Source organism: Sus scrofa, chromosome 16, assembly GCF_054392235.1.
Source record: "Sus scrofa isolate SSC_HxYL_T2T_F1_AM1 chromosome 16, Sscrofa_HxYL_maternal_Yorkshire_Landrace_v2.0, whole genome shotgun sequence".
Classification (NCBI taxonomy): domain Eukaryota; kingdom Metazoa; phylum Chordata; class Mammalia; order Artiodactyla; family Suidae; genus Sus; species Sus scrofa.
The window spans coordinates 17,052,873-17,078,224 of record NC_139398.1 but is presented as its reverse complement, the minus strand read 5'-3'; the positions used below and the strand labels follow the sequence as shown (position 1 = coordinate 17,078,224).

Below are 25,352 nucleotides of genomic sequence, written 5' to 3'. Positions count from 1 at the left end.
TTCCCTCTGCCTGAAACACATTTTTTCCTAGACATTTGAAAGGCTAACTCACTTCCTTGAGAAGCCATTTCAAGTAGAAGTACTACCCTGCCGCATCAATAGCTACTCTGACATCCCTGCATCATGACTAAGTAATACTGTGATATGATTAAAGCATCTCAAAATTTGTTAAATGCCTCTCCCTTCCCTGACAATGTAAGCTCCGCGAGGGGGAGTGTTCAGACTTGTTCAATGAAATCTCTAGTGTCCAAAGGATGCCTGACCAGAAATGTGTTTGAATGAATTACTTTATGTCAAACCTGTCTGTGGACACAGAGAGTAGTAAAAACAGTGCATTAGCTAACACAAGGGTTTTGCTACCTAAGCTTATCATTTATTCATTCATTTTATTCCTTTAACAATTTTATTAAAAAACTATGCACCCTTATAACTACGGCTGCCAAATAAGTAAATACCTGTAATACTTAGACTGTTCAGCAATGAACCATAGAAATGTGAACTGGAAAGAAAAAGATCAGTTCAGACTCAGTTCTTATTTTGTGATAACAGTTTGAGTTTTGATCAGCAAACCACAAAAAGTTCATTGTCACTGTGTATATAAGATTGGAAGAAAAGGCTTTAAAATTTTTTAGGAATGCCAGCTCTTCAATCCCAGGGAAGAAGCAATAAAAGTATAAATAATTTCTATGCTAATTACAATGTGGTTCCATCCATTCATCAGCCCAGGCCACCCAAAGCTCTACTACGTAGCCCTCATTCAGTCATTCTTTTTTGTTTCTTAGGCTTATTGCTCATTCATTCATGTTACAGGTATCCATCAAATACCTACTATGTGTTGGACTCTGTTCCAGGGGGTGGGGAGGGAAAGACACAGCCACTGACGAAACACACAGAAGACTTTCCCTCACCAAACTCCCTTTCCAGGACAGCTTTGTTAGTTCCGACACCTGTTTGTGGAAACAGTGAAATTACTTTTCATCAGGCAAATTCTGAAATGCATTGGTTTCAAGCAGTTTAGAGTCCTCCTTTTCAGAAATGACTTTGCTCTCCAGTCTCCAAATAGTCAAATGTCTGAATGGCTTCAAAATGAAGATATATTATTCCCCTCCACCATCCACAGTGGGAAACACTTAGGAAATGCTTTTCAAACTTTGATTTATTAAAGACAAAAACTATTCGTATTTCTCACCAGGGAGTGTGTATGTGTGTATATATGGATCCTATACGTTAATCTCATCAGGTAGTTTTTGAAAACCTCTCTGAAAACAGCAGACAGTGTCCAAGAAGCAGAAATAGATTTAAGAAATCTATGTGCACGATTAATAATTCACTCATCTTCTGAGTTGTGGGTTTGGGCCAACACACTGCTCAAAATTGCTCCAGCAAAATCGTTACCTCTGATTTTTTTCAAACCTAACTGTCACCACCATCTGGTCGGGAACTTAGTATTTGTCCCCTGACCATGGCGCTCTCATGCATGCAATGGCTTTACTTTACATTTGTGAGGACATCCTATTGTAACTGGGCAGTTAGGTGGTTTTTTTTTTGGGGGGGGGTTCTTTTTTCAACTTGTGTCAGTAGTGTAATAACTTTGAAGAATGGTTCTATTTTCTTTCTAGAACTTGACTGCACTATATGGCATCTTCTTTCTTTGCCTCACATCTTGGCTATTTTTTTTTTTTTTAAGCAAAGCGGCCCCCAAGAACATAAGAATTAATAATCACTGTGCAGAGCCAGATGTTTTTTAAAAGTCTGTCATCTTGGACTCTTTTTTACACCCAAGAGCAGCCTTTTCCGGGAAAAGAATTAAAAACAAAGAGCAAGAAAGAGCTTTAAATCTCCCATAAAGTGAATTCAATGCCAAAGAATGACTTCCTATATACATAATTTCACCCTGACTGCCAATCCAAAACTTTTGGAAAGAAAAATTCTTTTTTTTTTCGAGTTGGAAATTCATGTAAAAACTGTATGAGAAAGGAGCTGCAAGTATATGTACAAACGCTCCTTTCTATCCCATGGAGAAATCATCAACAAAGGTGGGTATTAGGTTTACTATCAGGCAGAAATGTTGTCAAAATTAAAAATGTATATCAACTGGCTCCAAATGTGTCTGTATAACTGTGAAGGCCCAATATTAGGTAGTGTTTAAAGCTACCGCTTAGCATCATATTTCTATTTTCATTTATTTATTTATTTTTTTTAAAAGCTGCACCTGCAACATATGTAAGTTCCCAGGCTATGGGTATAATTGGAGCTGTAGCTGCTGGCCTACACTGAAGCTTAAGGCAATGTAAGATCCCCAACCTACTGAGTGAGGCCAGGGACCAAAACCACATCCTCACAGACACTATATGGGGTCCTTAACCTGCTGAGCCAAAACATGAACTCCACAAAATATTTTCTTTTTCTTTTTTTTTGCTTTTTAGGGCTGCACCCGAGGCATACGGAGGTTTCCAGGCTGGGGGTCAAGTAGGAGCTGCAGCTGCCAGCCTACGCCACAGCCACAGCAACAGGGGATTCAACCTACACCACAGCTCACAGCAACGCCAGATCCTTAATCCACTGAGTGAGGCCAGGGATCGAACCTGCCTCCTCATGGATGCTAGTCATATTTGTTAACCCTGAGCCACTACAGGAATTCCAAATATTTTCTAAATAACAAATAATCTTTGGATTTCTATTTGCACTGAGGAGTGTTACAAGAAAGAGCATGAGGATACGAGCTATTCTGTGGATGACACTACCTTTTCACCCACCTCTTTGTATAGCATCCCTGCTATGGGAACACAGGAGAGACATTCCTCTCCTAGGAAAATGTCTGTTTATCTTGAGCAACTCTGTGCTTTACATCTTATAAACATATTGTACTGTGAAATTGCTTGTGTTTCTCTTTTTGTTTGGACAACAATGGAATTCAGCCAAATTTGTGACCGCCTTTGACAAAAATAATGTGGCAATGCCAAGCGTTTGTGACTATTACCTAAACCTAAGTTGCGTTTTCTTCTTCTGCCCTTATTTGCCCTTTACCCAATTTCCTCTCTATTGATTTCTTTCTCTTCTCTTGGTCAGCTATCTCACTTCCATTTTGTCCAAAAGGTAAGGATTTAAACAGATGGGGAAACAATGCGAACGCTGGCGAGCAAAGATAATTTCTCATTAGACCTACAAACACTCTCATTTGTGCTTCGTAACTATTTGCAATAGTCTGTGTTTCACTCCAGTCACAGCCTCAGAAGCTGGTCCCATCAAACACAGGTCATTTCAAAGGTGAAATGAAGACGGCAACATATTCAAGTGGAGGAGGTCTGTGCTCGAAATAGGGAGCTGTGGGTAGATAGCAAATGGAAGACCCGTGTTTTGAAAGAAATTCATTTGTAACATGATGTTAAATGGACATTTCAGCTGAGCTCTGAAGACTCAAGACGCGGTACGTTCAAGTAAAGGGGCTCCACTGGGCAGAACTTGTGGAAAAGGACGTGAGGGAAATCAGGGAGTCGGCTTTGAATATCTGCTAAGTCCAGACAATGGGGAAGGGAGGTCAACCAGTACCCATCAGCAAGAACCCTTTTGTCTCCATGCCTCTGCACCTTCCTCATGCCTACCCTGGAGGTCTCAAAAATCCCAAAAAAGGAGGGCTGGTAGACAGAAGAAACTAACACACTCCACCTGCAAGCACCCAATCTGGGGAGGGACTAACCCAACCTTCCATCACGTTGAAGCTTTCATTATTATAAGGGCCCAGACAACTGAGTTACTGAAATAATATTGTCTTTGCAACCTTATCTAAGAGTGGCTGAGAAATCTGAGTTCACAGAACTATTCATCAGGGATGGAAAGGGTGGCCCCTACTGAGTAATGAAGAGACCATGGGACACAAAAGGACTTTGCATAATAAATGCATGCCATGAATCATGATTTAGCATTTACACATTCCCCCCCGCCCAGTATTACATATTTATTTGCCATGGTGAATTCTGTAGGCCAACTGCAATCGAATTTTATGGATCACAGGGTGTCCAGGTATTGAGCTAAACATTATATCTGGGTGTGTCTGTGAGCAAGCTTCTGGGTGAAAGCAGCATTTGCCTTGATGGATCCAGCAAAGCATTTTACCCTCCTCAATGCAGATCGACCATCATTCAAACTGCTGAGGTCTTGCATAGAACAGAAAGGTAGAAGAAAGCAGAATTTGGCCCTTCCTGCCTAATTTTTTTAAGTTGGGATACGGCCAGCTGCACTCCTGGTTTCCAGGCCTTTGGACTTGAACTAGTACCACCGGGTTTCCCGCACTCCAGCTTTCAGACAGTAGATGCTGGGTATATACATATGAGAAGATGTTAAATTTACATATATATGTTCCTTGATTCTATTTCTCTGGGGAACCCTGAAATCCGCTATTATTTTATTAAAACCAAATGGAGATTCAGATCATAAATCTGAACATGTCCTCCTAACACAGAAATTATATCCCAGAGTTCCCATCACGCCTCAGCAATTAACAAATCTGACTAGCATCCACGAGGACGCAGGTTCAGTCCCTGGCCTTGCTCAGTGGGTTAAGGACCCAGCATTGCCATGAGCTGTGGTGTAGGTCGCAGATGTGGCTTGGATCCCTTGTTGCTGTGTCTGTGGTGTAGGCCGGCGGCTGCAGCTCCAATTCAACCCCTAGCCTGGGAAACTGCCTATGTCACAGGTGTGGTCCTAAAGAGTGGAAAAGAAAAAAAAAAAAAAAAAAGAAGAAGAAGAAGAAGAAAGAAAGAAATGATATCCCTTTTCTATGGACCACACTCTGGGTCCCTTTTTTCATCCATCTGTGGGCAGTCATCACCTCTACATGGGGGCTGAGGAGCTCAACCAAACATTCACTTTTCTCAGGGAAATTCACAGATCTGCAAAGGGCTTTGCTATTTGTCTTCCTTCTCTAGGGACCAATGTAGGCAGCTGTCACATATGAGATAATGACAAGGTCCACTGTCACAAAGGGACAGTGGAGAATCTCTGTCCTTACCAGATCTGAGGAGGGGCTTCTCCATGTGCTCTCTAAGATGACACTGCACAAAGGGGTCCCATGCAAAGTGACAGCCTTGTTCCAGAGTAAAAAGTCCCTTTGCTACCCATTCTATTTACTCCTTTTTAAACTATAAGGAATAACCTCTAGTGTTTGGCACATGGAGATTTTCAAAGCAAGTCCATTTTTGTTACAGATCTCAAGTCATTTTTTTGCTTTTTAGGGCTGCACCTGTGGCATATGGAGGATCCCAGGCTAGGGGTCTAAATGGCGCTGTAGCTGCCGGCCTAGGCCACAGCCACAGCAATGCCAGATCTGAGCCAAGTCTTCAACCTACACCACAGCTCATGGCAACGTCGGATCCTTAACCCACTGAGTGAGGCCAGGATCGAACCCACAACCTCATGGTTCCAAGTCAGATTCGTTTCTGCTGCGCCACGATTGAAACTCCAGATCTCAAGTCATTTGTCCACTGTTGAGCATCTATGGAAGGACAAGTTTTGTGGGATGTGATTTGGGGTGTAAAGGATGCCCATGGCTAATGAACACTTAGTCCAATGGGGGAGACACATGGAAACCATTAGCTGTCACAGTATGTTGTAAATGTTGAAGAACAGATATAATAAAGAACTTCGGCTGCCCAGAGGAGGAAGGACCAGGGAGCAGTGACTATGGCAGAGGAGTGAAGAGGACTCTGGAACTATTGTGCTGGAACTCAAATCTGAACTTTGCCCAATTACCGACAGTGGGACTCTGGGCAAGCCAGTAACCTCTCCATGTTGCTCTTTCCTCATCTATGAAATGAAATGATAATTGCATCTACCTTGTGGGGTTGTTACGGATATTACAGTTACACCATAAAATGCACATACAATGGTTTTTGAAACAGTGAGGATCATATAAGTTTCAAATATGATAATTATCAGGTCCCATTACCTGTGCTAAGAAGCAAATATCTGATGCCTTTTTATCCATAAAATAGGTAGATAGGAACTCCTGTATATACTCCACCAGAGAGAAGTCTGTCAACTGGCCCTTTGTGGCTGTAAGAGAGGCTGAGAATTTGAATATTTTGCTTTCCAGCTTTTAAGGAGGAGGAAAGCAAAAGGAACTGTTGCTGAACTGTTACTGAGACCAAACCTTGGGTGGTAGGATTTTCTCCCAAGTGTATAAATTTACTAAAAACCAGTCAAGTTTAGAATAAGGAGCAAAGATGACAAAGCAAAAACAAGCCCAGTGCATTAACATGTTTGTGTTTTCAAATAATTTGTGTGCATTTGCTACTTTATATATTTATAAAATTTAAGATCAGGTGATTTATCTAGGTTTTTTCTTTTAATTACAAATTTATAAAAAAAACTTAGAAGAAAAATTTACTAGTTTATAAAATAATACTGTAATGCATATAAGAACTTAAGGGTCACCATGCTTATAAATTCAGTTTATTATATTTATGTAAATTTTTCCAGAACTTGGGACTGTTTGGCTTGTTAGACCTTTGAAAAGCTTAAAAATAGAAATGAATATGTTAAATTTATGAATGTTATTTAAATATTTAATGAAATTTAATTAACTAAGTTGTGAAGGTCCCCTTGAAAATGATTGCTAAACTATATCAGATTTATATACAGAATAATGAGAGTTTTAGTTAAACTTAAGTGCATAAGAAAAAGTAGGCTTTGGAAACGGCAACTTTAAAACTCTGAATATTAGTTTGATTCAATGAAAATCAGTTCAAATTATCTTTTCTTTGGATGAAACACCTAGAAAGACACCAAATCTTACATTGAAAACAACTAGTAGGAAACAAGGCTTGACTTAAAATCCTCAAAACAGGGGTTAACTTGTGGCACAGAGGGTTAAGGATCCAGAATTGTCACTACAGTGGCTCCAGATGCTGCTATAACGTGGGTTTAATCCCTGGCCCTGGATTTTCCATATTCTGCAGCCATGGCCAAAAAAAATCATCAAATCAAATTCTGAGGTCTATTATGAACCATTGTACTTTGCTTTGTTCTCCTCTGGCTTTGCCAAATATTATCCCATAAAACTTTCTCAGCAGTCTCCAGTGACCTCTTGTTAATAAACCTAATAGCTCTTAATCTCCCACCTTCCTGAAAGTCACCACAGTATTTGATATACCCAAGCGTATCCTTCTTTGAACATGATCTCGTCCATCTGAAAAATGCAGGTTCCTATTACGATTTCTCTGGATCATCATTCACCGTTCCAAAAATAAATCTCACTATCCCTAAGATCATCTCATATCAGACCCATTCTAGAAGATTCTGACATTTATTATCCTTGGATATTTCTTATAGTCATTTAACCTCTGTTCCAAAATCCACGTAACTGTCTCTTAAGTAGCTGTGGAATGTAAAGCTGCTATTTTTCTATCACTTTCTAGACACAACATCCCAAATTTTCAGTTGACACCTCAAACTTCCTTTGCAAACATCCTTCTCTCAACGTATTTCCTCTCCACGATCATCGTCACTTTTATCTCTCTAGTTGCTAAGCTTAAAATCTCAAACACATCTGCTTCCACTCTATGCTTGACTCCTCACATGCAAGTAGTTCAGTGAGTACTACTGAGATCACAATTTATTCTCCAGCAGCTTGATTCAACCTTCTAAAACAGTCTCTGCCACTTCCACCTCATTCAATCAATCATGAATGCCATTTTCAGTATGAAACCCCTGAAGTGTTCTTAAGACGTGATGAAAAGAAAGGACAAAGGAAAAAAAAGACCTTCAAAGACTTTGTCCTGCCTCCTAAAGTACAATCAGGATACCAGGCCTCCACAATGGCTGTGACTTCCCATCCACAGTCTACACATTCTCTCTTTCTTTCCTTTCCACATCCATCAACTCTATTCAGGCTTCAAGACCTACATGAAATGCTCTTCCTATTTCTCTCATGCCTCCAATCGTCAAATCTCTTTTCTGAACTCCCCAAACACATCATGGATCCTTCTTTTATGGTTTTTTATTATCTATATTATATATAATATATACCTTATACATACTATACTATGTGTCTGTAGTATTCACTTTACTGCAGTGGTCTGAACTGAACCTCCAATATGTGCCTGTTATTGTCCTGTCTGAAACTCTTTCCTACTAGTAAATAGGAGAGTCGATCTGAAATCACTTAAGCCCCAAAGAGCAGAAAGTTCCAAATGTATAAAGCCCCTTCACCCTTTCTGGATTAACGTCTAAGGGCAATGTCATTGCTCTTGCTGGCATTTTGTTTTCTGTATTTGACACGGGAAGTTGAAAGTGGAACTTGCATCTGAAACTGAATCCTTTTTGACACTAAGTTGTGGTTCCAAAATGCAAGTATTGCAGTTCAGACAAGGTAGAGTTTCTATAGATTGTGATCCTAAAATATACAAAACCGTCACCATAATTCTGACCTTCAGCTTCACTATTTTTAAAAATAGAGTTATCTAAATGGGCCTTACACATGGCTCTGCAAATTAATAAATACAGGAGTCCTGCATCTGACATGTGGGGATTTGTTATTTTCACCTAAAAAATAAAACTCTAAGTGGATAAGCAATGAGGTCCTACTGTATAACACAGGGAACTATATCCAATCTCTTGGGATGGACCATATGGAAGATAATATGAGAAAAAGAATGTATATATTTGTATGACTGGGTCACTATGTTGTACAGCAGAAATTGATACAACACTGTAAAGCAACTATACTCTAATAAAAAATTTAAAAATAAAATATTGTAGAGTAAATAAAAATATAAATGAAAGAGACAAATAAGAATAAACATTAAAGGCTTTTTTTTTTTTTTTTTTTTTTTTGTCTTTTTGCCATTTTCTTGGGCAGCTCTCGCAGCATATGGAGGTTCCCAGGCTAGGGGTTGAATCGGAGCTGTAGCCGCCGGCCTACGCCAGAGCCACAGCAACGCGGGATCCGAGCCGAGTCTGCGACCCACACCACAGCTCACAGCAACGCCAGATCGTCAACCCACTGAGCAAGGGCAGGGATCGACCCCGCAACCTCACGGTTCCTAGTCGGATTCGTTAACCACTGCACCACGACGGGAACTCCTAAAGGCTTCATTTTTAACTGCTAAAAATAGTTTTATTGCTATTGGGTTATTTCGTTCATCAACTAATAAGAATTATAAAACACCAATACTCTTTTTGTACTAATCCAGCTTCTCCTTCTCCTGTTCTTATTTTGTTTGTCGGTTGGTGGTTGGCTGGTTAGTTTAAGAAACACAGTGATCCTTAAATCCTGAAAGAACTGCTAACTCTTGCAATGCCCAGATTATAAAGAACAGTAATCTGAAGAAAGAAAGTATTTCAGACATGAATAAATAAACACATCTGTGGTATTAACGTAAGAATTATTTGGTCAAGTTTGCCAGAACCAACTTTCAAATATTGAATTTTATATCTGGGGAAAAATGTTGAAGTATGGAAAACAAACATACCATGGGCAAAAGCTCTCGTAAGATTCACCAGAGGGAAGTGGAACAAGAAAACCTGTCCATCTGTTCGTAACCTTATTTTTTTCATAGCGTTTGGAAACGTGCTGGACAGTGATAACTTTGTTCAGTCCCGAAGTGCAACTTGACATGATTGTTATTTCTGGCGCCCAGCACACCACGCAGGACCTATGAAGTGTGGGGAGCCGGCCAGGAAAAGGCAGCTGCCAGTGGCTGCGAGGGGGTCAGAGCCCTGGATCAGCCTCCGCTCCCTCCATCCTCTAAGCACAAGCAGGAATTCAATCCATCAGGCAGATTCATCACCTGGCCTCACCAACAGCAAACTCTCAGGATGAAGAGGGAATGGTGTGTTCTGTGACTTAGCACACATCGAAGAGATGATTCAAGAGGAGATCTTTTTTTTTTTTTTGCTTTTTAGGGCCGAACCCGCAGCACAGGGAAGTTCTCAGGTTAGGGGTCAAACTGGAGCCACAGCTCCCAGCCTACACTGCAGCCACAGCAACACAGGATCCGAGCTGCATCGGCACCTAAAACACAGCTCATGGCAATGCCGGGTCCTTAACCGAGCGAGGACAAGGATTGAACCCGCATCCTCTTGGATACTAGTCAGGTTTGTTCCTGTTGCGCCACAATGGGAACTCCCTCAAGAGAAGATCTTGCTCTGCACTGACTCAGCTTGGTCATCTGTGTCCTAGGCTCATTAATTTTTTCACCCAGAAGCATATTTTCTTTTTTCCTTTTTTTCCATCTAAGAAGACCCTTCCTCTTCTTCCCTCCCCAGGATATCCTGGAGTATTTGGTTTTGCTTTTCAGCCACTTTCTCTTTTGCAAACAAGAATGGACTTCTCAGCAGGTTGTATCTCTGGGGTCAGTGCTATCTAAAAAAACATCTTTCTACCACCACCCCTCCCCGGCCACACTGTTAATGAGATGCTCACAACATCAGTACCAAGACAGCTGAGTAACCTGGCTTAAAACACAACCTCTTAACCTCATCTGAACAATTGGCATGAGGTTTCCACCTCCAAAGTGTTAGAACAATCAATTCTGGTGTCACTAAAAAGGTATGGAGCTTAGGTTTGTTACTAGATCATCCTAATTAATAGTGTTTTATAAGTTATGCAGTTATTAGGGATATATGTAAGTCTAACATCCACATCAGGCACCAGAAACCTGTCCCACTGTGTCACACACCTAATTGTAAACGGAAACATAAACTCTAGAAAGAGCATCGCCAAAAGAGAACAAAACTTATTTTTATAATAGGAACATGAACAAGGCTTCATGGAATAACTACTTCTACACTTGTTTCTAAGACCAAACCAAACTAACTCTCTCTTGTCACTGAGCAGTTAGAAAATCTCAGTGGCCCTATGTTTATAAGAATTCTATTCTATTTATTCTCTAAATAAAACACCACATTTTGAATTTTTATCTTACATATTTTTGATGTATTTAGTAAACACTTCCATAAGATCTTGATATGGCTTGAAGGAATTTTTATAATTCAAAAAAAAAAAAAGGAAAGAAAAAAGAAACGCAAACCGCTCAAGAAACCAGGAACCATGAAAAATGAGGTGGAGCAACAATAAAAAGCCACAAGATGATTAATATCAAGACATCCTAAAATCCTATGCAAGTTTCACAAACAGCCTGCACATTTGGTTCCAAACTACCTGGCAGCCAAAGAAAACAGGCAAATATGATCAGTTCGAAAATTCACAGCATCTATGCAAAAGAAAAACAACCCAAAATTTGAGAGAAATTTCTTGCAAATTTCTCTGCTCTCTGAAAGTACAGACTATATGAAAGAGGAAAAATGTCTTCAAATTTTATTCTACTTCTACTTCTTATGTTTCAAAAAAATTCTGTATCTTCTTGGCCACAGAACTTGTTAACTTGATAATGGGACACTAGTGGTCTGGAGGCTTTGCAGTTGTTTTGTGAGGCATGTGCTTATTTGTTATGGAAACCCTGCTTCCTTTCTTCTCTAATCACATACCACACAGCAGCACTGCTCACGGCTAAGAACGTGGCATCGGAACCTGCATGTTTAACTCTTAGTGTGAACTGGCTGACCTGCTTCACTTTTTTGGGCATCATTTTTCTCATTTGTAAATGGTGGCCTTTTAGGTTTGTTGTGGGAATCGAATTAAATCACTTATGATACTGCCTGGAGAATACTAAGCACCAAAAATATTAGTTATGACTAAAACTGTCATTACTATTTACTATTAATGTTTAAGTCTGTGTGCCACATGTAACCATTCATTACTACTTAACTACTAATGTTTATGTTCATATACAACCATGTACAACCATAATGCTAATTCTGCCTTAAAGAAAAGATAAATATCATCACTAATAGATTATGCAACAGTGTTTTCCCAAATGAAATGTGTGTGTGAACTTCTACTGAATCAATTTAGTGTTGGTTTGGAATCGTGGTATTTTTTTCTTTCTTCCTTATAAAGTAGTCACAGTCAAGGAAAGAAACTAATAACAGATATTTTACACATGTCATTACTTGGGACATTAGGCATTTTAAAAAGTCATCATCAAGTTGATGGGCCTCTGGGAAACAGTATCATCAACAGACCCTTGGAAATCAGTCAACCATATGCAAGGATTCTGCTGGCATTAAAAGAAAAAGGGAACACTAAATTATCCAAAACAATGAATTCAGAAACCTAAAAATAAATTTTCACAAAGTGACAGCAAGTTTCTGCAGCCTTGGTTGAGGTGGAAGTAGTCTATTAAGAAACTGACACAAAATTTTAGTCATCCTTCTAGGCTTTTTATGTCCAGTGGAAAAACAGATTCTTTAATTATATATGTTCTATTTCTCCTTTCAGTGCATTTCTATCATGCATTAACTCTATAGAGGTTACTTTGCTCATTTCACTAAATTAGGTCCATACATACATCAAATATTGCAGTCCTCTGTGACACTAATAAATCACTCCTTATCCAGTCCTTAATTCTGCAGCACTGAGTGAATCAGATGATGTAAAAGTCAAATCATTTGGCTGTTTTAGGGATTCATGAAATGCCTGATGCATGTTGTATTGGAAAAGGGTCCAATATGAAAAGTCCGCAGAACTTTGTTTCTATCTGAGCTTCACCCATGAGTTTGTGACTTTGACCAAGATATTTAAAATTTTTAGCCTCAATGCACTTAACTCTAAAATGGGAAAAATAATTATCATTAGTTCAAACACGTATTGTTAGGATAATGTGATCTGTTCATAAAAGACTTTGAAGATTGTAAAATATACTGCAGAAGTAGAATTATAGTTCATGATCTCACCCTCACTTAGTTACATTCATATATATGATCCTAGTAGTTTAGGCAAGGTTCAGTCTCACAGGAGAGTGATTACAAATTAGAATCCAGTTTTAAAACTTAAATTGCAGAACATAATTGCTCTGGGGTTTCTTCACAGAGTACTTCTTTCTCATGGCCATGTCTCCTTAAGATACTAAATTATGCATCAAAAGTTTGCTTTCTGAGCACAGAATTAGAGGAAAAGTAACAAAGAATTTTTCCAGAAGTTAAAGGCAAAATTTTGAGGTCAAATGGCCTGAATTTGGAATCCTGGTCCACCACCATTTCTCTATGCTTGTTAATTTCTCTAAGCCTATTTCTTTATCTGCAAAGATGAAGGTAATGATAAAATTAGTAGAAAAGTTGTGAAGCCTAGGTGAGATAATATGTATGATGCACTTAGTGGAGTTCCTGGCATCTATTAATAGGGGATCAATATCTCATGTTATTGAATGAAGAATGAACTTTTTCCATGTGAGAAGTATTTACCTTTTCATTAGAGTATATAGTTTAAGAAAAGTCACAATATAGAATGAAGATAGGCAAACCACGTGGAAGAATGATCTACCATCTATAGATTGGACAAATTATTTATGGGTTAGGTGGAAGATAAATATCATGTCACCATTTCCTTAGCTGTGCTTAAAGTTTTATTAAAAATATTTTTTAAAAAGCCTTCCAAAGTTGATCAAGAAAAAAAGATAAAAGTCTCAAAAAAAACCATATTTTAAGAAAAAGGGGTGAAATAAATGAAAATAACAAAACAGTTGTAAAATAAATTTTAAAACTTAGATGAAATGGAGAAAATACTAGAAAATGTAACTTAAAATGACTCAAGAAGATATAGAAAGTATAAAAAGTCCTAGGATAAACTATTAGAATCTGTTTTAATGAGAGGAGGCAGCAAATTACAGTCAATAGGCTGGCTGCCTATAGTTGCCTATATTTTAAATAAAGGTTTATTAAAATAGAGCCATGACTATTTGTTCACATATTATCTATGGCTGCTTTCATGCTACAACAGCAGAGTTGAGTAGATATGATAGAGACTGTATAGCCCACAAGCTGAAAACATTTATCATCTGACCCTTTAAGAAAAAGTTTGCCATCCTCTGCTTCTTGAAGTCAAGCTCACTTATGAATATATATACAAAAGGACATTAAATGAAAAAATGATTATAAAGAGCTAGAGTAAAACACATTCATTAAAATCCAATATCCAAAATGATTTTTTTAAATATTAGCAAGCTTGGAATGGAAAGATACTTCCTTAGCCTAATAAAATCCATTTATACAATGCCTACAGCAATCATTAAACTTAATGGTGAAATATAGAAAAGAATTCCCTTTAAGAATAAGAAAAAACATGATGAGTCTTACCATTATAAATTCAATTTAACATTGGATGTTCTGGCTAGCATAATAAGACAAGAAAAATAAACAGTAAAAGGATTGGAAAGGAAAAAATCAAAATGTCATTAATCTCCAAGTTCTATTATTATCCATAGTAAAAACCCCCAAATCTCAGATAAATTATTGAGTTTAATAAAAGGGTTTAGAAAAATAAATGTAAATAATATGAATTTTCATAAAACATAAATTTCATTTCCATACATCAGCAAGTTTATAAATTTAGTGTTTGAAAAGGAACATTAGACCTAGCAAAAAGAGCCAATTCAAAACATGTACATATTACATGATTCCATTTATATGAAATTCAAGAATGGGCAAAACTAATCGATAGTGACAAAATGAGAATCAGTGCTTCCTGGGGCTTGGAAGGAAAGGAGGATTTCACTAAAATGAGGCAATAAGAAGCACTGTGGGATGACAGGAATGTTCTACATACTGATTGTGGAGGTGGTTGCATGCATGTTTACATCTGTCAAAATTCTTCAAAGGGTGTATATATAGTTCTTCATATAGCTTAACATATATGTTGCATTTCATCATATGTAAACTATACCTCAATTAAGTTGACTTAAAAAGAAAAAAGGAAGGTAAAAAAATTGGTACACCAGCAATCAAAAAATAAGGTACTTAAAAATAAATCTTTTTTTAAAAGTTTTAAATATTTAAGACATGAAGAGACCTACAATAGAGCGATATGTCTGTTATCAACAAACTGACCTAAAAGTAAATGCAATTTCAGTCCAAATTTTTGTGAAATTCACAAAATAATTATAAAGTACACATAGAAGAAGAAAGTACCAAGATAGCCCTCAATAAGAAGAGCTAAGATATTCCTGAAGAAAACTGTGATAGGACTGCCCTTCCTGACATCAAATTGAATCAAAACCCAATCGAAATCAAAATCAAAAGTCAAAATTAATAAAATTGAATTTAAAGTTCAAATTCAACTGAATTATTCAACACATGCTGTTTCAGAGCAGAAATAAACAAATAGGACAGTCGAATAGAAGATAAACCCAGAAATGACCCCCATAGACTACTCAGTCAGTGATGTTATGCAATACTACACTGGAGTTGGTTTGAACAATCTCATAAGCTGACTTTTTTAACTTTGCAAGCTGTTTGCTAATATGACCACTGTTAAAAAGTAAACTGCGTAAACTTCCAATTACATAAATTTTACTAATAACAGAAGAAAGAAATATTTAAAATTCATCAATTGTTAATGATTTTAGTACATTTACTAAACCCCATATTCATTCTTGAGGCCATTCATATTTGATCTGTGTGATGGAAACACATGTAATATGGACTACAGCATATCTTTTCCTAACTCTGTTCAGCAATGCCATGTCAGTAGCTTGAAACTTGCAACTGTGAGAAATTTTCAGTGCTACAAATCAGGGTTTAATTTATTGTTTTGTGTAGTCTATTCTTAAGAGCATAATAAAAATGTTAATAATACAGATTAAACATAAGAGTATGCCATGTCTATACAGATGGCCGATAGGCATATGAAAAGATGCTCAACATTGCTAATCATTAGAGAGATGCAAATCAAAACTACAATGAGATATCACCTTGCCCTATTAATAATGGAAATCATTTAAAAGTTCTACAAATAACAAATGCTAGAAAGGGTGTGGAGGAAAAGGAACCCTCTTACACTATTGGTAGAAATGTAAATTGGTGCAGTCACTATGGAGAACACTATGGGGGTTCCTCAAAAAACTAAAAATACATTTGCCATATGATCCAGCAATCTCACTCTGGGCATATATCCAGACAAAACTGTAATTTGAAAAGATACACGCACCCCAACATTCCCAGAAGCACTATGTACAATAGCTGAGATATGGAAACAACCTAAATGATGTCCATAGACAGATTAATGAAGAGAGAAGATGTTATGTGTGTGTGTGTGTGTGTGTGTGTGTGTGTATGTATATATATATGTATGTGTGTATAAGATATATATATAAATGGAATACACATATATAATGGGATATTACTTAGTCATAAAAAAGAATGAAATAATGCCATTTGCAGGAACATGGATGGACCTAGAGATTATCATGCTAAGTGAAGTTTAAGTCAGGAAGAGAGAGACAAATATCATATGATATCACTTATATGTAGAACCTAAAACATGGTACAAATGAACTTATTTATGAAATATAAACAGACTCACAGACATAGAGATGAGAATTTCGAGAGTTTGAGACAGCAGGTCCAACAATTCCGTATAGGATGGATTAAACAACAAAGTCCTACTGTACAGCACAGGGAGATATATTCAATATTCTATAACAAATCATAACTGAAAAGGAAGAAAAATGCATCATGTTTACAGTCATTACATTGTGAATAGTACAAAAAATTAAGAGAATATACTTCTAGTAGACAAATATCATTATCTGATTCAACAAGGTGGTCACTCACGTCACTGACAAATGCTGAATGATCAAAACACATTTTGCTTTATTTTTGTATTGTTAACATAAGCAAAGAAATCATTTACAGTCAGTACCACACTCATTCATCAAATGCAACCATAGGTTGGCTACAGATGTCACAAAATCAGTGAAAGTATTCTGTAATAATCAACCAGTTATATAAAATTCACCCATAGGTAATATTGTTTAAAATATTTATATTGCATGCATACATATTTCACTGCATTATAGTATTCCATTATGGAACATAAGTTACTCAATGCCCTGTCCACTGGTAACCGAGTTGGTCTCAGATTTTTGTAAACATGCTGTTATTAGCATTTCTATGAATGGCATAGTATATGAAATAGTGCATATGTACAAAAAGTCAGCCAGCCATGGGAATGTGTCCATGAAACCTGCACTTTGTTCCAGTCACATGGATCCCTGGCATGCCCTGCCCAGGTGGCTGTAGCCCAATTCCAGGGATTATGTCAATCTATTCCCTGGGCCTACTCCCCATCCCCAGTAGAAGACTGTGTCATTATGTGTGCACCCCTAAGAATCATGGACAGTCAAGGGCAACTATCTGCAGGGGCTGGGGATGCAGCCTGGACCTGCAAGCTGTGAAGTCCAAGTGTATAGATGCGAGTTTTCTGTTGGCGCAGGACAAGGTGGAGAGCAGGGGGTTGGTATGATTATGAAGGAGACACCAAGGATCCTCAAATTAGTCAAATTAGTCAAACCTGGCTGTGCAAGTAGTCATGAAGAAATATCAAGAAGGGAGGACAGACTACATAAGCATGACATATATCTGTTAAATATTTATCGAATGGTAGATAAGCCTCCATTTGTACTCTTGCAATGGACTCTGAAGGCTTGCTATCAGAAGCACTGGCATCTTTCATAATAAAATATTTCTTAAAAAAAGAAATATGCTAAGTGTACAATACTGTACATCTTTAGGCAACAGTTGTAAATTTTATAATAGCAAAAATGACCTGGGCTAGACAAAACATAGCATACAATGTAATCCTACTTAAAAAGTATCATTTTCTGGGCTGAAAATATGCCTGAGAAAATATTACTACAAAGCTAACAACTTTAAATAAAAGATTTAAAACATGGGAGGTGAGGTGATAAAGGCAATATGAAAAGAAATTATTTTGAAAAGTTTAACTACAAAGGGAAGCTGAGAAATGGTATAGTTTGGTCTGAGAGTCAAAAAAAGATCTTTTTTTTAAGTTGGAGAATATTTTATTTTTGTATCATCAGTAAAATAAACATCAAGAACTTAAAGATGGTGTAGAGAGAGAAGGGAAAAAAAGAGGGAAAAGAGAAGAAGAGAATATAAATGCAAATAACAAAGTAGGACCTAAAATGACTAATTTTTCCTGTATCTTTTGATCCTTGTTTGCTATGACATTAAGCAGAATACTTGTAGATTTTGTGAATGACCTTACTTACAGATCCTGTAAGCTCCACAAGCTTTGGAACTCTTTCATCAACTTAAATAAATGCACAGTTCTCTTAAAATCACACGCCTACAGGAATTTAGAGCGAGACTGTTCTATTTAATAGCGTAGGTTTCACACTGAAAAACAGTTCTTTGAAAATCCAAGACATATGGACTCTCCAAGCAGCAAACGAAATGAAAACTTACCTAGTCCTTATAATAAAGTAAAATATTGATGTTCAAAGATGTGTGTGAATGAGCATTATACAAACCTCCTCCATCAAAGTTATAACTTTCTTAAGTATCCTATTGTAAAAGCAAAATTATACACTGGAAATTTAAAAAGACAAAGAAAAAGATGGGATCTTTTTAAACAGTAAAATACTCCAGAATTAAAAACAGATCACTACTATTCTGCAGAGAAAGTTGCACCATGAATAAAATTTACTAGAGGAGGAAATGAATACTATACGTAAAAATTATTTTCAAACATATTTCTCATTTGACTCATTGTTGCCTTTATTGAACAATTTGCACTAGAAATTCATCCAACTTGTTCCAGAACAAGCTCATTCTCTGAGCCTATTATAGGAGGTTTTAGAATTTTGGCATTTTTCTCCCAGAGATGTTGTGTGTGTGTCTGTGTTTCAGAGAAGCAGCAATGACTATCAATTCAGGTGGACAAACTCATGTTAACCTGTTATAAGCATTGCACAATTATATAATATTACATTCTTTCCAATAGACAAGTTTGAAAAGACAGCTAAAAACAGATAATAACTGATGATGCCATTGTTGCTGAAGCTGGTGGATTAATGTACAAAATGATAGGGTCTACGAGAAAAATAAGTTGTTGACCAACCCATTTCAGACAGTGAGGATGTGGATGACTTTATTTAATGGGAGGGAAAAAATTACCTAGGTATAAACGCAACACCAGACTTACCTCTTAAAACCTATGAAGTTTTAATGAATTATTTAATGGTTTCCCAATATTTACAACCAACGTGCATGCTTGAAAGGATTCACAATAGAGATGGATCATGTAATCAGGCACAATGCAGTTCCATAATACCATTTTAAGCATGGAGAAAAGTCAAGTAATTTACGCAGCCATCCAAGGTAAATATAATCACAGCTTAAAGTTTACAACATGCAAGTTTCTAATTGGATGTCTTCCATCAGATTCTTTTTTTTTTTTTTCTTTTTTTTTTTGTCTTTTGTTGTTGTTGTTGTTGTTGTTATTGTTGCTATTTCTTGGGCCGCTCCCGCGACATATGGAGGTTCCCAGGCTAGGGGTTGAATCGGAGCTGTAGCCACCGGCCTACGCCAGAGGCACAGCAACTCGGAATCCGAGCCGCGTCTGCAACCTACACCACAGCTCACGGCAACGCCAGATCGTTAACCCACTGAGCAAGGGCAGGGAGCGAACCCACAACCTCATGGTTCCTAGTCGGATTCGTTAACCACTGCGCCACGACGGGAACTCCCTCCATCAGATTCTTGAATGTTTTCAGGGAAAGTTCCAAAAAAGAAGACTTCGAGGAAAAGGTGCTGGAGGCATCCATAGCATGGGTTCTTTAGGACTATCCTTGGAAGACAACCTAATTAATAGTTGTAACTGCTAATAAATGGCTAGTTTGGGGGTAATATTACGATTTCTTGCTAACATCTTTATGCATGATGATGCAACTGAGATTGCAAATTTAGACCTGCAGACAACTGTGGCAATTCTTGAATGATTTCAGTCCCCAGCCTGATGCCTGGCACAGAACTGGTGATCACATGTGTTGAACAAACAAGAAGCAGTAGCTACTGGTGTTGAATACACATTCAACTTCTCACCTGCCAAGCTATTTCTGAGTCAGTGCATGAATATCAGTTGATTAGCCTTATTACTTTGGAATCTCTCTGGGTTATTCTCTCTCCCTGCCAAGGAGGATCCTGGAAAACTCAGCTGAAATCTTCTATGATCTCTGGCCTAAATCAAGGCAAGCTACCTTGACATTAATCATTCCTGCAGAATATCTGATATTTCCTTTAGTCCATGGTACAGATTTTAATAGACAAATAAATGTCTACCCATGTTAAGACTTCAGAAAGATAAACACATTCATAAAAACCTAACTGACCAGCTGATAGAGACAAGAAATAAAATTTCCACCTTAAAAGGATTTGTTTCAATTTATTTGATCATGTTTCTGCATGCTGTCACAATTTCTAAGTGGATAATGGAATAAAAGAAAATAAATATCTTTCATTTGCAGGAAGCAGTATATTGCAGTGGGAGGGACAAGGCTATTAATTAGACCAAGCACTACCTACTTACTTAGCTATAAAATTTCCCTTCTCTGTAAAATAATAATACCTGTCCTACAGGGCTCTTGTGATATTGGTATCATGTAATCGCAGATAATTCAACTAGTACCATGTCAGAAAAATCATGACTACTCAAATAATGATATATACTATAATTCTGGATATTCTTTCGGTTAAAAAAAAGAAAAAAACAGAAATAGTATTTAGAGTGACAGCAGAATATGTATTTAATCTTCTCAATGAAAGACATATCAGATTGAGGGAACAAAGACAACTTGTTCTTTCATAAGAAAAAAAAGAGAAGTTGTGAAATCCCACCAAAAAGATGTCTTCAAACCTTGGGCTGATTGCTGGAGAAATGTGTGGATCCTTTTAGAACCAGCCTTGGGATAACTATAAAGATAATCAGACTACTCAGAACAACACTGGTTTGAGTCAATTCCTAGGAAGGAAGGAATGGCATCCTCTGAGCCTACAGTTTCATTCTGAACTGTGTTCAGCTGGCAAAATGCAGGTTTCAGTAGAAAAGTGAAGCCAACTTTTCCTGGATAAGAGTCTGGGCTTATCCTTGCATGAAGAACCAAATAAAAGAGGCTTTGGCTTTGTTTAGAATGATGGGGAAGCCCTCTTGTAACCTGTCTTTTTATCACCTCTTAGTCAATTGAAAGTCAGTCTCCCCAGTACAGATTCATGAGACTTTCTGGTGATATGAATGTTTAAAGGAAAAAAAAAAAAAAAAAAAAGGTCATTTCTGTTTTCTCAACACTGCAAAACTGTACTGATGATATTTACTTTAAACATCACATATTTTCCCCTTAGAGGAGAAGCCCATTATTATTACAGCTGAAAGAAATAACTCTCACACTGAGAAACACTTCCACGTCAAAAACCTGTGATTATTACAACGCCTTGGTGCCTGGCTGTTATTTTGTTTGCTAGTTTATTTAAAGGCATCCCTTAAAGGGTCAAAGATATATGAAGACATATTTATTTAGCTAGTCTTCAACTGCCCTGCCTATAAGTACTAAAATATACAAATATTATAAAAAATAAGGAACAGATTATTTATTTTAGTAGCTTGAGGATTTTCCACTTTATCTGAAACTTAACTAATGTCCAAACAAAAGCCTGGGGGCAAGACTCTCTGATATTTGTTGTCTCTTTACCCCCAAGCTATTTTCAACTTACTTTTAAAAATGTCAAACTTAGGGACAACTGGGAAGAATAATACAATACACATCTACTCGCCAAGATTTACCAACTGTTAGTATTTACACATTCTCTCCGTCATATATTTACATATATTTACGTATATACACACATATATGTTTATGTATATATTCGTGTGTATGTATGTAGAGGCATACACACATATACACACTTTCCTTTTCTGAATTACTGGAGAGTCAGTTGCAGATCTTGTGACTGAATCTCTAAAATACTTCGGCATGTACCTCCTATGAAATATTAGTGCACGTGACATCCATACATTTTTCACACAGAGAAAATTTAACAATGATTCAATACTCCTATTAATACACACGCTATATTTAACCTTTTTCCTTTGACGGAATGATGTCCTATGAGGCTGGGACTTTTTTGTTTTATTTTATTTTTGAATCCAGGATCTGATCAAGGATCCTTTATTCTAGACCATTTGCCCAGACTCTTTTTCACTCACCTGATATTGGCATTTTTCAGAGCCCAGGTCAATTATTTCAAATAACACTTCTCTCTTTGTTGCGTCTGTTTTCTCACACTTAAATTCAGGTTACACTTCCTTGGCAGGTGTATATCAGCCGAGTCTGATATGGAGGAGCAATGTCTTTTATCTAGTTTCATGCAATTATTTGAGGTCACCTTTTCACCCACATGTCCTCACTCAGCCTAACAGTGCAATATGGAAGAGGATAAGCAAGCACTTTATCACTTAACTACAGTTTCTTAGACATGTATCCTTACCACTGGTCTGCACTGCCTGTGGGCATCGTAAGATCTACGTCACTAACAAATCGTGATAACTTTTTCAGTGGAATGAGTGCAGAGAGAATTTAAAGCAAGAATGGATTAGGTGTGCATCACCTATTCATTTAAACTGAACATTCTTAGAATAGTCTGTAATGGAATCACAGTGGAATTCTACTTTTTCTATCTGCTAGGAGGCTGAAAGCACACACGACTCAACTAGATCAACACCATGGTCATCATACCTACAAGACATCAGGATACAAGGAGCAGGTGTTCCTGGAAACGAGAAAGAAGACAAGTGCACTGCCAAACACAGCTCTCCATACCAAATGACACATTCACTGAGGCCTGGCAAAGGTGTCACACCTCACATGGCAGATTATTTAAACTAGAATCAATCCATGTCAGGAGACACTGAACATTTTTCTTTGTAAGTTTCTGAAGATAATTTTTTTTTAAAAGTCTTCATTATCTGGAATAATTTAGGTAAAGTCATGCCCAAATTGAAATTGTTCAAGACAGCATCATAATTATTCTTTGCTACCAGGATATTAATTAAACAGTATTAACAAGTATGGGAGTTCCCATCATGGCTCAGTGGTTAACTAATCCGACTAGGAACCATGAGGTTGTGAGTTCAATCCCTGGCCTTGCTTAGTGGGTTAAGGATCTGGCATTGCTGTGAGCTGTGGTGTGGGTCACGGACATGGCTCAGATCCTGCATTGCTGTGGCTCTGGCGTAGGCCAGGGGCTACAGCTCTGATTGGACCCCCAGCCTGGGAACCTCCATATGCTGCAGGAGTGGCCCTAGAAAAGGCAAAAAGACCAAAAAGAAAAAAAAAGTATGATTTTTTTTTAACATAAATGACACCACTAAACAAATCTGGAAATCAGAGCGGATTACTTTCTCTAAAATATTAAGTTAGAGGGTGAACACTAGCTATAACTGAAAAGATGAAAATATGAACTCTGTTACAAACCACAGAATATTTCTCTATATAATCCAAAGATGTCCCCTTTCTCAGAAATGAGCAAATGCAACAGGCAGAAAATCAGTAAGGACATAGCTGAACTCAATAACACTACCAACCAATGAGTAGTTGACCTCTATAGGCTACTTCATTCAACAAAAGCAGAATACACATATTTCTCAAGCTCACATGGAACATTTACCAAGGTGGACCACATTCTGGGCCATAAAATACACTCTAACAAACATAAAGGAATAAAAATGATACAGTGCCTGTTCTCAGACCACATGGAATTAAACTAGAAATCACCAACAGAAATTTAACTGGAAAATCACAAAAGACATGGAAACCAAAAAGCACACTTCTTAAAACCATATGGGCCAAAGAAGAAATGTCAAGATAAGTTTTAAAATATTTTGGGCTACATGAAAATGAAAACACAACTTAACAAAATCTGTGGAATGCAGCAAAAATGGTACTTAGGGGGAAATTTATGGTACTGAATGCATAGATTAGAAAAAAGAAAGATCTAAAATCAAGAAATTAAGTTTCCAGCTTAGGAAACTAGGAAAAAAAAAAAAGCAAATTAAATCCAAAGTAGCAGAAGAAAATAAATAATAAGAATCAGAGTAGAAATCTGGAGTTCCTGCTGCAGCACCGTGGGTTAAGAATCCAACTTCAGTGGCTTGGGTCACTGCGAAGGTTCAGGTTTGGTTCCCAGCCTGATGCAGAGGATTAAAGGATCTGGCATTGCCACAGCTGTGGTCTAGCTCACAGCTGTGGCTCAAATTCAATCCCTGGCCCAGTAACTTCCATATACCACACATGCAGCCATTAAAAAACAAACAAACAAACAAACAAAAAACCAAAAAGAAAACCACAATGAAGGCAAAAGCTGGTTCCTTGCAATTAGTCATATTAAAAATGAAAGAGAGGTATTACTACAGGGCTCGTGGAAATTAAAAGCATGATAAACAAATACAGTGAACAACTCCTGCCCACAATCTGATAAACCAGATGAAATGGACCAATCTCTTCAAAGATACAAGCTGCCAAAACTCACGCAAAATGAGTTAGATAATCTGAATAGGCCTGTATCTATTAAAGAAACTGAATAAAAAATTAATAACCTTCCAAAACGGAAAGCGCTGGGCTCATTGGTAAATTCTACCAAACATTTAAGGAAGAAATCACATCAATTCTACAATTTCCTTCAACAATAGAAGCAGAGGGAATACTCTCTAACTCCTTCTGTGAAGCCAATATTACCCTAATCCCCAAACTAGAAAAAGATATTACAAGAAAAGAAAATCATAGACCAATATATCTCATGGACATTGGTGCAAAAATCCTCGACAAGGTATCAGCAAGTCAACTCCAAAAACGTATTAAAAAGAAGTAGATACCATAACCAAGTGGGATTTATCCCAGGTATGCAAGGCAGGTTCAGCATTTGCAAATCTATTAATGTTATCCATACAAACTATAAAAGAGAAATAAATAACCTCAACAGATGCAGAAAAAGAATTCAACACTCATTCATAATAAAAACTCTCAGTAAATTAGCAATAGTGGGGAACTTTCTCAGCTTGATAAAGACTATCTATAAAAAACCTATACTTAATGGCAAGAAATTTGAAGCTTTCCCATTAAAATCTGGTACAAAGCAAGGGATGTCCCTCCTCACCATTTCTTTGTAACATCACACTGGAAGTCCTTGCTAATGTAATAATGCAAGAAAAAGAAATTAAAGGTAGATAGATTGGGAAGGAAGATTTAAAATTGTCTTTGAAGATGAAATGATCCCCTATGTAGAAAATCTGAAAAAATAAACAGAAATCTCTGGGAATTAATAAGTGATTACAGCAAGGTTAAAATACAAAAGTCAATTGCTTTCTTATGTACCAACCATATGATCCAGCAACTGTGCTCCTTGGTATTTCCCCAAAGGAGTTGAAAACTTACATACATACAAAA

General features: G+C 37.2%; 1 protein-coding gene and 1 long non-coding RNA gene across 4 annotated transcripts in view; one reads left to right on the top strand and one right to left on the bottom strand.

The window, feature by feature from the left end:
- Positions 1 to 25,352, bottom strand: part of FBXL7 (F-box and leucine rich repeat protein 7) — a 408,940-nt gene that overhangs the window by 171,010 nt on the left and 212,578 nt on the right. The gene's annotated exons all lie outside the window — the stretch shown is intronic.
- Positions 19,306 to 24,851, top strand: LOC146395455 (uncharacterized). The gene is made up of 2 exons (XR_014830819.1): positions 19,306 to 19,400; positions 23,207 to 24,851. It is a non-coding gene; the product is annotated as an uncharacterized LOC146395455 (long non-coding RNA).